Here is a 14,643-nt window from a genome sequence, read left to right on the forward strand (position 1 = left end):
TTTATACATTTTGACCAATTCCTAATACTCTATGAGGCTCAAACTGTCATGATATTGAATCAAGGGCCACGTGATACAAATCATTCAGATGTCTGTTTATACAAACCAGATTACAAAAATCGGACAGTGTGCAAGAATCCCAGAATAAAAAGGATCAACATAATATTGCTATATAGAAATATTCTGTTACAAGTAAAAGTCCAGAATTAAAAATGTACTTCAGTAAAAGCACAACCATATTGGTAAAGGCTTAGGAGTAGTACATGTCTAATATTTGAAAATGAGATCACATTGATTTATCAATACAGATTGTGTTCAATAGCAACATACAAAGTAAATTGTATATCTATATAATATACTGTATACTTGGGAGTTCCTTGAAAGCCACTTCTTCATCTCTTGAGTCGAAGACAGCCACCAGCTCCTGCATCAAATAAAGTATTATGCAATTATGGGCCTCTGACCAATCATGAGACAATATGGTAAACAATAAGGTTTTTCATTTTAGCAATTTTTTTTAAATAGCAAATGTACAAGCTAGTAAAATGGTGGAAGCAAAAAAGCTCTTTAGCTGTAAGCATCAGACACTCGGTATGTCAAATTAATTTATAAACATCACAACAACCACGTGTAACAACAACCATGTATTTTGAAAGGAAATGCATGTTGTCTCCTGTAATGCATTGCAATCGCCATTCATTCAGTGTCTGGTGTACACAGCATTGTAGCTTATTTAGTTTATTACGACATACCTCTGTTCTGCAACTTATGCTTCGATGATGATGTTCCGCGTCAATTATTCCATTAGATTGCGGTCGAACTGGAAGATATCTGCGTTGGTGAAATGTTCACTGCACACTCAAAGTGGTTCGAGTACAGCTGGGATTGCATCTGTACTTCATAGTTCTAAAAACAAAGCCAGCCAGTGGAATTTCGAGTCGGACGCTGCGCACTACTACTATTACGCTACTTACTTACTACCAGAGACTACTAACTACTATACCACCACTACTGCTGTTACTATTACTACCGCTAAATATTAGCTATTATTATTACTTCTATCGCTTTCAACAACAAACACCAGAAACTTTCAGGTTCCTCCTGGGTGGCTGCCCCTAAGGGGCTGCCTCACTGTCTCCCAGTGCCGGTCTGTCTGTCGCGCAATGCACTGTGGGTATTGTAGGAAATGATATTACCGTGCCTCGGCTCATTACATGACTTGTTCTCCGCAGCGGTTTTATCAAATCTAAAAATTATTTTTGTTTTCATGAACGGATATCATACTAAAGCATGACAAAGGCCATGTAATAGTGGCGAAGTGATCCTTTAACATGGAGTTTTATGACACATTATGATGGTACACCTGTCGCTTTCAGGGCTGTAGTTCACGTACCATATATATCTGGGCTGTGGTTGTGACATTGGGTGAAAGAGGACGAGTGTGGCTACAAAATTACCGAAACCCATGTGTGTAAAGTTAATATTTTGGCCGAGAGGACGATTTGTTCGGAGAATTTCGGTACAGTCTTCACAGTGGCTTCTCACTCTGAGCCGGTCTCTCTCTGGGCGTGCGACACTCTGCATAGAGATTTTTGCTCAGACCGCACCCACTTTGAACTGCGATAGCGGGCAAACCGTGGAACCTATTCGAATTCCGTCTGAACCACAACAAAGTCGATGGCCTCGTGTGCTGTTTGAGGTTTAAATCGTGTTAAATCTACGTAACAGTATGCCAGAGTAATGTGGCTCCAAAGTGTCGTTTTCTGTTTTTCCACACGTTTCTCCATTGACTTTGAATGGGGCATTTTTCGCGTCGTTTATTGCGAATTACGTCGGCACGGTAACCCGAAATGTAAAGAAAAGCACAAGCTCACCATTCCCGGCCGAGCCGCACGTTTCGATGTATATATTGTGCGGCTTTGGTAAACCGTGCGGCCGGCCATAGAGGTCAAAGTTTCGGAACGTATACCATTATTACGATTAAGTATGTGTCGCGGATTTCAACCTGTGTTTCTGCCATTGCATGGCAGGCACCCAGAACTAAATGAAAACTGAGCTATGATGACTAAAACTGAGACTAAATATGTTGACAATTTCGTCAACAAATAAAAACTATAGACAAAAAGGGACTAGTGGACTAGATATCCAGTCATTTTACACCTGTTTCATCGATGAAAACAGCCGATCTACAACCTTGTGACTAACACCAAAACATTCCAGGTGACTAAGATGTGACTTTTGGCCTGACGTCAACATTTTAAAGAAAATATTCTAAATCCAGTTTTCTGAAAAACCTAATGTTTCTATATCAGTGGTTCTCAATAATATTTTCATGTCAAGGACGCCAAAAATTATCTGTATTTGGCCGCCGACCCCCATCTGAAAATATGTTGTTCCAGGGACCCCTCCAGAAGCAAAGATTTGAGTTAAAAAGTCACTCTGAAAGAATATATATTCAAAGATTTCAGGCACATTTTCACGATTAAAAAGAAATAGCTCGTAGCACGGTACTCTGTGCTACGAGCTTGTAGATCTACTATTTTTCAATAGCTAAAGCATAACATAAAGCTTTAAAACACCAAAAGGGGTTCCCAGGCCCAAAATGGGTTAAACTTAATGAAAACAATTCAAGAGATTACGACGGAGAAAAGAAAACTCAAACCGAAATTTTGCCGTCAAGATCAACAACAACTTCTTCTCTCACCGTGTCGTAGGTGGCGACCACCTTGCGCAGGACCTCGGGCAGGGGCCCCTGGGGCTCCATGGTCGGGTAGCGGTGGTCCCGGAGCTGGAACAGGATCAGGGGGGCCCCGCCGACGTCTGGCCCCGTCACGCGCTGGCCCAGCGCCAGCACGCACTGCATGAGGTTGGACACGGCAGACACGCCGCACAGCTCCCGGAACACCTCCACAGAGTTCTGCAAACAGAGGAACGTTTCTGTTATTCGGTTGCTTTTGATGTAGGGATGGAGCTCGTTACTCTTCATTGATAACACCTTATCCCATTCTGACCTGAGATCAGATTCTAAAAATGTCTTCTACATCCTGACAGTTTTCTGAAAAAGCTATGTTTCTATGTCAGTCGTTCTTCGACTTTTCAAAAATAGCAGACCTACAAGCTCGTAGCGCGCCACTCGGTGGCGCGCTATGAGCTTGTAGATCTGCTATTTTTCAATAGCTATAAAGGAACAGACCGCAACAATTAGGCTGTATATCTACAAGGAGGTACTTCGTAAAAAAGCTATCAAGATAGCAAACGACCTCCTCTCTCATCCACTCTGCAGGGAGTTCCAACTACTTACCTCTGGTAGATGGTACTACAAAGTACCAAAAGCTAACCGTAACATTTTTTTTTAATTTCTTCATACCATATGCCATTAAGGCACCAAATGATACCATGTCTCGCTAGATTTGTTTGTTGTATTTGTCACTGTTGTCCTGCACTTTTTCGCCATGAGAAAATAATTGTGTTAAGTGTTGTAACTGTTTGTTTTTTACTGTTGAGACCGAAGACGAGTTTCCACACGTGGACAATAAATTAAACTAACTAACTAACTAACTAACTAACAGAGGAAGACCCGACGACAACAACAGAGAGAAACGTTTTTTAATTTTTATTCGGTTGCTTTTGATGTAGGGATGGAGCTCGTTACTCTTCATTGATAACACCTTATTGATCATGGGCTTATCGAGCAAGGATTCTTATCGACCCACTAGCGTTTTCTATTGTTTTGTGGAAAGACGGGAGACAATACATTCTGAACAGAACCAGTATCTTTTTACTATAGGGCTCTCAAATGCAGTACTTTTCTAACAGACTGGAAGGCAATTAGCCTGTCGCTAAGTCCCACCCAAGCCCGTTCTTGGCCAATATCACGTTAGAAACGGTTACTAGGTTAGGATCCTGGTCAAGCTTTCAATGCTGGTCAGAATGGTTTTGCAGTGTCAATAAATATATTTGCTGTACAGCATGTGTGGGTTTGTTTTCTTACCTTATGACTAGTCAATTCCATGAATTATTTCGCTCCGTTGTGCAGTTTAAAGTAGCCTACATATTAGGAATAAAAATAGGCTCTCGTTGACTTCCATTGTAACGGGGAAACAACTCTCAAACTCACTCTTTTAGAACACTAAGCTGATTATGACAGGAAAACTCATGCGGTTTTATTTTTAATAAAAAATAAAAAACATGTTTTTGTTTTGACTTCGGTGTTGCCAAAGCCAAAACAAACACAATAATATGACCATATAGAATCCTAATAAAAATATTGTATGCATTTATCATTAAAAATACTATGTAGGCCTATGTCTATGATAATTCATGTTTTGGTAATGTATTACAGTACTAATTATTAGCCTTAAGCCAAAAGTAGCGGGAAATAAGCAGACTTGGCAACCCTGACAAGTTTGCCTACAAAACGATCTGATTGGTCCAAATCTGTACACACACTCCTGAAGTATAGCCTCGGTCCCAGACTTACCATCCAGACCGTTGGATGTAAACAAAATAATGTATCTGATCTCGTCCACTTGTCGCAAACACCATACACAATTTTGGACGTGTTTGAGGGAGAAGCTTTAGGAGAAATGTCTGGGACTGCAACTGGGTGCATCTCAAACAGCATGGCGACTTGTTTACAAACGATCGAGGAACACCAGAACCGCTTCACTGTATATCTCCAACCAATATAGTTACTTTATAAATCTATAAAAAGACGAAAATAAAACGGCATGAGTTTTCTTGACGTCATAAACTGTCAGAATCAGCTTTTGTTGTGTTCGCTTATGTGCTAACTGACTGATTTTGAGAGCTGTTCCCCGTTACAATGGAAGTCAATGAGAGCCTATTTTTATAGATACTATTAAACTGCACAACGGAGCGAAATAATTCATGGAATGGACTAGTTTGCTCATAACAGGTAAGAAAACAAACCCTCTTTCTGAGGTCCACACATGATGTGTACAGCACATATATGTATTGACACTGCAAAACCATTTTGACCAGCATTGCAAGCTTGACCAGGATCCAAACCTAGTAACCGTTGCTAACGTGGTATTGGCCAACAACGGGCTTGGGTGGGACTTAGCGATAGGCTAATTGCTGGTTGGGACTGGGAGGTATCAATACACTTTTAGACTGACATGTTTGTGCCAGCCGCATGGATGATTACATTTATTTCTTTGATCGCCTCTTGTCTTGATTGTTTAACCCATTTTGGGCGGGAACCCCTTTTGGTGTTATAGTATTATGTTATGCTTTAGCTATTGAAAAATAGCAGATCTACAAGCTTGTATAGGTCTGCTATTTTGGAAAAATCGAAGAACGACTGACATAGAAACATAGCTTTTTCAGAAGACTGTCAGGATTTAGAAGACATTTTTAGAATCTGATCTCAGGTCAGAATGGGTTAAACTGTAACATGACATCATGGGCCGCTATATGCTCGATAACAGGCTTGATAAGCCCAATAAAGCTTACCGATAAGCTTGTTATTGTCTTATACTCAATAAGCTTGTTATCAGATCTTTTCCAGGTATCGGTATCGCTCCGTCCCTACTTTTGATATCAGTTATCAATTATCATCACCCCTGCCCATTTTGACGGGCTGGAATGGTGTAGGGTCGACGACAGAGTACAGCATCTTGCAATGGGTCTGGTCCAAAGGATTCGCTCTATACACCACCAAGATACCCATGTATAGGGGAACCCCTTTTGGTGTTTTAAACAGGATGTTATAATTTAGCTATTTAAAAATAGCAGATCTACGAGCTTGTATACAGTAGGTCTGCTATTTTTGAAAGATTGTGAAAATATTTATTTCAGAAAATTGGAGGATTTAGAAGATTTTTTTTTTTTTTTTCGACGTCAGGCCTAAATGGATTAAAGGGATATTTCACTTTCAAACAAGCTTTTGGTCATTTTATCGTCTTACTCAGTCTTATGTGAGCACCCCAGACAGTTTTTAAGTTGCTCGATTCAGTATTTAGATATTTGATCATCAATTTAGCTGCCGGCCCTTTTAACCTTACTGTATATATGTTTTTCCCATTTTACTTTCTATAAAACTATGATGATTTCCTGTTTTGTTTATAGAAGTGTATATTTGCAAGTCTCTGAATGTTCCGATGAATTGAAAATGGTGGACCCTGTTGTAAACAAATGTAATGCTTAATCATGGTGTCAGTTTTTGTATTGACTCGCGCTTTCGTTTGAATTGTACCCATTCTACATACTGTGAAATTAAATCAATCAATCAATCAATCAATTGGTCCATATGCTCTCTCTCTCTCTCTCTCTCTCTCTCTCTCTCTCTCTGTGTGTTTCATTCAGCCGAGTCTGATATTGGTTTATTGGCACTACAGTGAAATCAATAGACATCTTGCTCAAGAAACAGCAATGTATTTAATTAGTATAACACACAATATACTCCTGCCAGCTACACTACGAAAGGCAAGGGCAAATAATAACCCTACATCGGTGGAATCTCCATGCTCTCTCTCTCTCTCTCTCTCTCTCTCTCTCTCTCTCACACGCACGCGCACGCACGCACGCACACACACACACACACACACACACACACACACACACACACACACACACACACACACACACACACACACACGCACGCACGCAGTAATCAAAGTCTAACCATACCCCAACACCATTTGTCTTATTCGCCGGACTATTGATTCATGGTCCTGCTGTTCTCTCAGTCTCCCGGGCAGTCGAGACAGCCTGGGCGCTGAGAAAGAACACGCTCCAAGATAGATGGAATGGACGCTTTCCAAGAAACGTTAGCCCACAACATAACTACACACAGCAGCCCTATCCATCCACGCTGCTCCAATGACAGTCTGTCGCTGCGTGAAAAGAGGAGTTCACGGGCAATTATGGGCACTGTATTTTGCACGTAAACCTCAAGTTTAGTGTTCATATACAGTTAATATACGGTAATGGTATACAATTGGGGAGTTATACCGGAGTTTGTTGGAAAGATTAACGGGAGTTTCCTGGAATATACACATCCGTATTCCATGCTTTTTGCACAGTGTATATTATTATTATTATTAGTAGTAGTAGTATTATTAGTAGTATTATTAGTATTATTGGTATTATACCCAGTGATTGATCCAGGATCATCATTATAACCTATTATTTTAGGGGGTCATTTTTAATGTTGGAGCATTAAAGATATTTGTACTTTTACTCTTAAGTAACAGAATGGGTACTAATAAATTAAACAATAAAGTTCAATACATATATCATGTTCACACCATTACAGAACAAGTGATGTGACTGTAAAACAGAGTTTTGTCATTCACTCACACACACACACACACACACACACACACACACACAGATGTGAAGTGGAGCGTATCTGTTTTCAATACGCTTGCATGTTAATGAACCACTTGGGGACATGCCATTGTTATAGTCGAAAATGTGCAGAACAGCAATGTTCGCTAGTATGTAAGTATGTACTACATTGTATGTATGTAGTAGGCCTAGGTGATGTAAATTTGGTGTTGTAAGTGTTGTAATGATTTGTCTGAGTTTGATCTGAGTCTGTGGCTGTATGCTGGCTGCTATGTGAGTGTAGTATCTTGTGTTTGTATAGTTGTCTGTTGACTTCATATGTGTACTGGAAATGATCTAAAATTACTATTTTTGAGCCTTTGTCAGCTGGTTTAATTCTATTTGTGTGTTGTTCCGCAGTGTTGTGATGCTGTTCCGTTCGTCAATGTGTGTGTTTACGTTATGTATGTATGTATGTATGTATGTATGTATGTATGTATGTATTTGGTTAAAATGGGTAGGGTTTAAAAAAAGGCAAGAGTTTGCTCTGGTGCACTGGCCTAAAAGTGGGTCCTTAAAAACTGCTAAAACTTCTGAAATGTATGTATGTAGGTATGTATGTGTGTATGTATTTTAAAAGGGGGGGCTTTTTGGTAAAATTCCTGCCCGCAATACCTTCATATATTTAAAATAAGTCCAAAATAGGGTTACCAGTGAAGGGCCAACTGCCCTATTCACTGGGGACTATGCAAGGCAGAGGCGTCCACCCCCCTGAGTCCAAGTATAAGCTAGACCGCATGTATGTATGTATGTATGTATGTATGTATGTATGTATGTATGTATGTATGTATGTATGTATGTATGTATGTATGTATGTATGTATGTATGTATGTGTGTATTGGATTAAAATGTGTGAGGTTTAAAAAAGCATGGCTGCGTGCGTGCGTTGGTGCGTTGGTGCGTGTGTAGTCATCAGGGGACAGTATTCCACGTTAAAAATGCAAATGAAACATGAGCATTAACCACGTCAGCCTTAGCACATTTGACGGTTCAAATTTCACACGCCTAAACTATACCATTGCCTGCCTAAGAAAGAGTTTTGTACTCAAAGCGCGTTGCCGAGTAGTCTGTAAGGATTGTGTTTGTTTGTTTGTCGAAAAACAAAAGTTGTAACAAAAGCCATTTGAAGGCATTAAAACTAATATTTTTGCATTGTACAGTGTAGTCTCCATCTTCAATACTTTTTTGCTAGAGGCATGTCTGTTTCAAATGGGGGTCCGCAGGCTAATTAGTGTCAAGTTGGGGGTCCTTGGCACGAAAAGGTTTGGGAACCACTGGCCTAGATCTGTCATGATCTGTGACGTTTTCTGCTGTGTTTCTAATGTTCCTAGTTTGGGTTAGTGTTTTACTGTTCTGTTGTGCTCCTTTATTTCGTAGTATTTTGTGTCCTGGTTTCCTTTGTGGTTACTGTTACCTGCTAAACACGCTACACGCAGGTCCCCCCCCCGCTTGGAGTGGGTCCCCCCACGCAGGACATGGGGGGACACCCTTGTCAAACATCACAGAGTAACTGAGTAAGTGAAGGTTCCCTGCTAAAGTAATGCTACAGCTTCCATGCTAGTAAATCATTTGCTAAACCAATTTCGCGATAAAATCCGTTAATTGTAACCGATCGTTTTTGAAGATAATACTAGTATGGTACTAACTGGCTAACAGAAATAGCAGAGAAGGAAATATTAACAATGGTATTTTGTAAAAAAGTGTCTTGGTCCGCCTAGCCTACAGAGATACCGTCCACAACAAAGGATGTTGCCAGATTCTGCGAGAGAAATAAGCAACCAGTAAATAAATAAATCAAATAAAAATAAAACAACTTCAAGCCCAAAATAAGCGAAAATAGCAAGCATTTAAATACACAGGGCACAGGTGACCTGCTGTGCCCTGTGTATTTTTATACTCAGTTCTTTGTCAGATCATTGTTTGTATGTCACTAGTGTTATGCTCCCAGTACTTTTGAACTCCCAGTGTTCCTCCTTCTGTTCTCCTCGTGTTGGATTTTGGTTAATAAACCGCCTGCAATTTCCACCGCTCTGCCTCTCTGCCTTTGTCCTGTCGTTTGGGTCCCAACCCAAACCTTCTGCAGGTTAATTTCCGAAAAGTGATGTGTTATTGATTTCAGCTGTTACAATTCCAAACGTGCAAAACATGACCCCCGCTTTAATTACTTCAGTCTTATTGCGAACGCAGTGAGCCACTTACTATGACAGCAGGGGGCTGAGTGTCTGTGTGTGTGTGTGTCACGCTGTGTGGTGTCCACGCTGTTACACCACCGGCCCGCCACCAGAGGGCGCAGCTGTGGCACGCACGCACGCACGCAACCACACACACACACACACACACACACACACAGGGCGCAGCTGTAGCACACACACACACACAACCACACACACACGAGCTGCGTTCGCTCAAGCGTTTGCGCGTCTTACTTGTAGTAGCTGAATGACTATAGTTGTCACGATCCGTGACGTTTTCTGTTGTGCTTTTGTTTTGTAGTATTTTTGGTCCCTTGGTTTCCTCTGTTTCTTTTGTTACCTGTGTTGTCTCACCACCTGTGATTATTAGTTTTCTCCACCTGTGTCTTGTTTGTCTCTCAGCCAATCCCTGTGTTGATTTGTTAGTTGTTCACCTGTGTCTAGTCAGTCTTTGTATATATATGCCCCAGTGTGTTTCAGTCCTTTGTCAGATCCTCAATGTAAGTCAGCGTGTTTATTCTAGTGTTTCTCCTCGTGTATTTTAATTCTACTACTAAAACCTCTTGCATCGTACTTAGCCTCCGTTTGTCTGTCCTGCACTTGGGTCCTATCTCTCCTTGTCTCAAACCGGGACATAGTATTAGAATAGTATTGTCTGGGTGGGGGGTGGTGGGATAGGGGATGGAGCTTTATTTTTTATTTATTTTTTTTCATATTTGATATGTCTCTGTCTAATGCTTGCCCCTGGTTTGTTTGTAAAAAAGAAAAACTTCAATAAAAAGATTTTGAAAAGAAGAATTGTATTGTCTTTTTTATGCCCAATGTATTTGTATTTAATTCATAACGTTAACATACAGTATAAGTAACCTATAACTGAATGCATTAAAATTTAATAAACATGTGACTTTCAGGATTCCAATAAAAAAATCACACCAGTGTGAACCGAGTGGTGCAACTCCCCCCCCCCCCCCCCCCCCCCCCCCCTCTCTCTCTCTCTCTCTCTCTGATTAGCAGGCAACAGTACAGCACTATCTCTCTCTCTCTGTTTCTGGCAAACAGCGCCCCTACTGGTACTAATAGTCATACTCGTGCTCATTAACGTCACATACATAGGCGGACGACACAGGACATAGCAAAAACAGCGGGTCTACAATCTCAAAACTCATCGCAGCGCGACACATTTCGAGCTTGTAGATCCGCTATTTTTCATGCAACAGCATAATTATGCAATGTGGCGTATAGATGAAACCCTTCATCGTCCTCACCTGCATGTTCTCCCGCAGGTCGGTGGCCTCTCTCAGCGGCGCGGCGGCCATCTTGAAGACGTCGTCCACCCGGGCGCACGCCCAGGTTCCCGGAGCGCCGCGTACTCCCTGCCCCGCCGGGCCTTGCGCACCGACAGGGCCTCTCTTGTGCGGCTTCCCGCCGCCCCGGCGGTTGGTCAGCGCCACGTGGACGAACAGGCGGGCGAAGGGCAGGTCGTCGCCCGTCAGAGACTGCAGCGGCACGTGGCGGTACCCGGGCTGGAGGCACTCCAGCGGGATGGTGTACTGACCTGGTGGTAAGGAAAGGAAAGGTACTATGTTTACCCAGGGTAACAGGGTAACTCAAGAACTTGTTTACAGCCAGGCCCTGCTCATAGAACATTTCATGGTAAGGGGTTCAATGCCTTGTCCAAGGGCACTTCAGCGGTGGTAATTTTAACGTGCCGGTCCGGGGATACGAACTATAGCGACCTTCCGATATCAAGACCGCTCCGCAAACCGTTCGGCCACCGCTGCCCTTGGTAAGAGAGAGAGCAAGCAGGGACATGCAGAGGGTGTTATAAGGCTCATACATACTCCAGTTTTTGTTGATATAGTTTATCACCGCGGTGTAGTTTTTAAAGGGTTGGAAAACGTCACCATTACGTCAGTCGCGGTGATGATCAGCTATCACCGCGGACACAGACCCATCTCTCCGTTTTTATTATCAGACAAGTCTTTTCACCCCGTTCACTGATTGGTCTAGAAGTTGGGTAAACCACAGGGAGGCGGGGTCAATCCTTAAGGACATCACCGCGAGTGTGATGGCCTCAACCCTTATCACCGTTTTAGGTGATAGGCTATCGTCTAAAACGGTGATAACCTATATCCACAAACTGGAGTATGTATGAGCCTTTAGAGGGGGCAGGGGCTGAAATCCCGTAAGAGGGCACTTTTGAACGAAAAATAGCGAAATAGCTGATCCACAAGCTCACAACACGTCGCGCTGCGACGTGTTGTGAGCTTGTGGATCAGCTATTTCCGGGGGCACAACCCGTTAGCAACACAACATTGTTAGCAAAAATTAAGATAACAATTAAAGAACAAATAGCCTACAAAATACACATTCGTGTACATACTGTACCAAAGACAAAAACGATTATCCTAAATGTAAAAAAAAAATACTATTTGGATTGGCATTGGACAATCGCTTTTTGGGCTGGGATTTAGCGAAAGGCTAATTACATATAATTTCTGGGGTCCTTGGCATGAAATACCGGTATAGTTTGAGAATCACTGACATTATAGAAAACACAATTTAAAACACATTCTGTAGAATGGACCTCAGGTCTTTGTTGATGGTTTTAAACCCATTCTGGGCGGGATCCCCTTTTGGTGTCAGCATTATGTTATGCTTTAGCTATTTTAGCTATTTAGCTATTGAAAAATATTTTTGAAAAGTCGTGAAAATGTGGCACAAATCTTTGAATATATATATTTCAGAGCGAACATTTTTAACTAAAATATTAGCTTCTGGGGGGGGGTGGGTCCCTGGAACTACATATTTTCAGATGGGGGTCCGTGCGTGGCCCAATAGAGATAATTCTGGGGGTCCTTGACATGAAAAAGGTTGAGCACCACTGACACAGAAACATGGGTTTTTCAGAAAAATGTTAGGATTTCGTAGCCTTTTTCTAAATCGACCCCAGTCCAAAATGGGTTACATCCTATGACCTAATCTGAAGTGACCACGGTGTATACATACTGACCTATGAACTCGTCTGACCTATGAACTCTGTCTCTGTCTATGAACTCGTCTGACCTATGAACTACTGACCTATGAACTCGTCCCCGATGAAGTCGTCGTCCAGCACCACGAAGCGGACCATGGCCAGCTCGGGCATCTTGATCTGGAACTCGAAGCTCTCGTCGAAGACGGGGTTGTCTCCGTTCTGCAGGACGGTGCGCGTGCGGCGCTCGGCGCAGTCGGCCGGGATGCCGTGGATCTCCACGTAGACGTACGGGTCCACCACGTCGCCCTTGGCCCCCGAGCCCCGCGGCCTGGGGAGGTTCTGACCGCTGATCACCTGTGGATATACACGTATGTGCGTTCGCAAACGTACGAGCATTATTTATTATTGGCCCGTTCGGTTGTTCCTTCATTCATTCACGTTATTCATTTAAATGTCACACATTTCTATATCCCGTTTATCCCTTCACGCATTCATTGGTTCATTCGTTTGTTTGTTCGTTCGTTCGTTCATTCATTCAAAATCACTCATTTTATATATTTTTTCTTTCCTTCCTTCCTTCTTTCCTTCTACATCCTGACAGTTTTCTGAAAAAGCTATGTTTCTATGTCAGTCGTTCTTCGATTTTTCAAAAATAGCAGACCTACAAGCTCGTAGCGTGCCACTCGGTGGCGCGCTACGAGCTTGTAGATCTGCTATTTTTCCAACAGCTAAAGCGTAACACAATGCTTATAGAACGCCAAAAGGTGTTCCCGGCCCCCAAAATGGTTAAGTCAATAAACCCGAGATATATTCCGGGTTTGGCATAGACTGGGTTTAGTTTATCCCTCATAAATCGTGTCCGTCGGGTGGAATTAAACCTCATAGTGCTCAACGCTGTTACTTTTCAGGATCGAAATTCCCAAAGTTCCGCAAAAAAGCAGCAGATCTACGAGCTCAAAAAAAGTTTCGCTATCCGTTTTGAGCTTGTGGATCTGCTATCCACACTTTTCCTGGGCTGCGTGTGTGCGCTCCAGTTCCTGTCGATTTTGATCCAATGAAAGCCAATGAAACCGGTCAGATGACCAAATGATATCCAATGAAATCAACTGGAACTGGAGCACAGCACACACAGCCCAGGAAAAGTGTGGATACTTTTGATGCTTTTTGTGTGACGCTATGTACAGTATATAGTATATGATCAAGTAGGTTTAGTAGGTCGGGAACCCCTTTTGGTGTTAGCATTATGCTATGCTTTAGCTATTGAAAAATAGCAGATCTACAAGCTCATAGCGCGCCACTCGGTGGTGCTATGAGCTTGTAGATCTACTATTTTTGAAAAAATCGAAGAACGACTGACATAGAAACATAGCTTTTTCCAGAAAACCGTCAGGATGTAGAAGACATTTTTTTTAAATCTGATCTCGGGTCAGAACGGGTTAATTTTCAACACGCCGACGTGACAATAACGACCTTGACGTGGAGCAGCTGCGGCGACACCCCGGGCAGCACTGTGTCCTTGGCGGCGTCGGCGCTGAAATAGGACACCTCCTGGCGCATGACGGCCGGCCGCAGCACGAAGCCGCAGCCGCCGTTCTGCCGGAACCAGGCCACGTTGAGGTCCATCATCAGGCCCGCCGTCTGGTAGTTCATGGCCACCATCTGCACGCCGCACTTCCACAGGTCCAGCGGGTTCACGTTGCTGGAGTCCGCGCGCATGGCGCCGCCGGGGTAGACACGCGACAGGAAGCGCTTGTTGTGGTTGACGAAGGCGCCGGGCGCGTCGGAGGCCAGGCGCACCGCCAGGGACTCGTGCAGGGAGCAGAGCTCGGAGGGGCGCTGGCGCGCGGACGACGTCGGGAAGTCCACGAAGCGCACGGAGCGGCAGAGCGCCACCAGGTCGGAGAGCTCCGGGAGGAGCCGGAACCGCCCGGGAGAGGACGACGACGACGACGACGACAGGGAGTTGACGCAGGGAGCCACGGGGGGAGCCGGGGTGCTTTTCTGGCCCGACTCCTTCTCGCCTCCTCCGGTGGAGCCCGCGGTTCCGGCCCCCGACAACCCCCCACAATTGGCCTTCTTCATCCACTGGCGCGTCTCGGCCCCTTAGTAGAGTAGAGT

The 14,643-nt window shown here is 43.3% G+C and overlaps 1 protein-coding gene and 1 pseudogene across 2 annotated transcripts in view; one reads left to right on the forward strand and one right to left on the reverse strand.

The window, feature by feature from the left end:
• Positions 1–14,643, forward strand: part of LOC310867021 (cytochrome c-like) — a 453,272-nt gene that overhangs the window by 418,276 nt on the left and 20,353 nt on the right. The gene's annotated exons all lie outside the window — the stretch shown is intronic.
• Positions 1–14,643, reverse strand: part of LOC310861835 (inactive phospholipase C-like protein 2) — a 75,852-nt pseudogene that overhangs the window by 30,870 nt on the left and 30,339 nt on the right. The window contains exons 7-10 of the transcript XR_014571080.1: positions 13,996–14,627; positions 12,630–12,879; positions 10,814–11,103; positions 2,705–2,917 (exon numbers count right to left, since the gene is read on the reverse strand). The product of XR_014571080.1 is annotated as an inactive phospholipase C-like protein 2 (transcript). The remainder of the gene's footprint in view (positions 1–2,704; positions 2,918–10,813; positions 11,104–12,629; positions 12,880–13,995; positions 14,628–14,643) is intronic.

Source organism: Protomyctophum parallelum (genome assembly GCF_964188405.1).
Source record: "Protomyctophum parallelum genome assembly, chromosome: 1".
Classification (NCBI taxonomy): domain Eukaryota; kingdom Metazoa; phylum Chordata; class Actinopteri; order Myctophiformes; family Myctophidae; genus Protomyctophum; species Protomyctophum parallelum.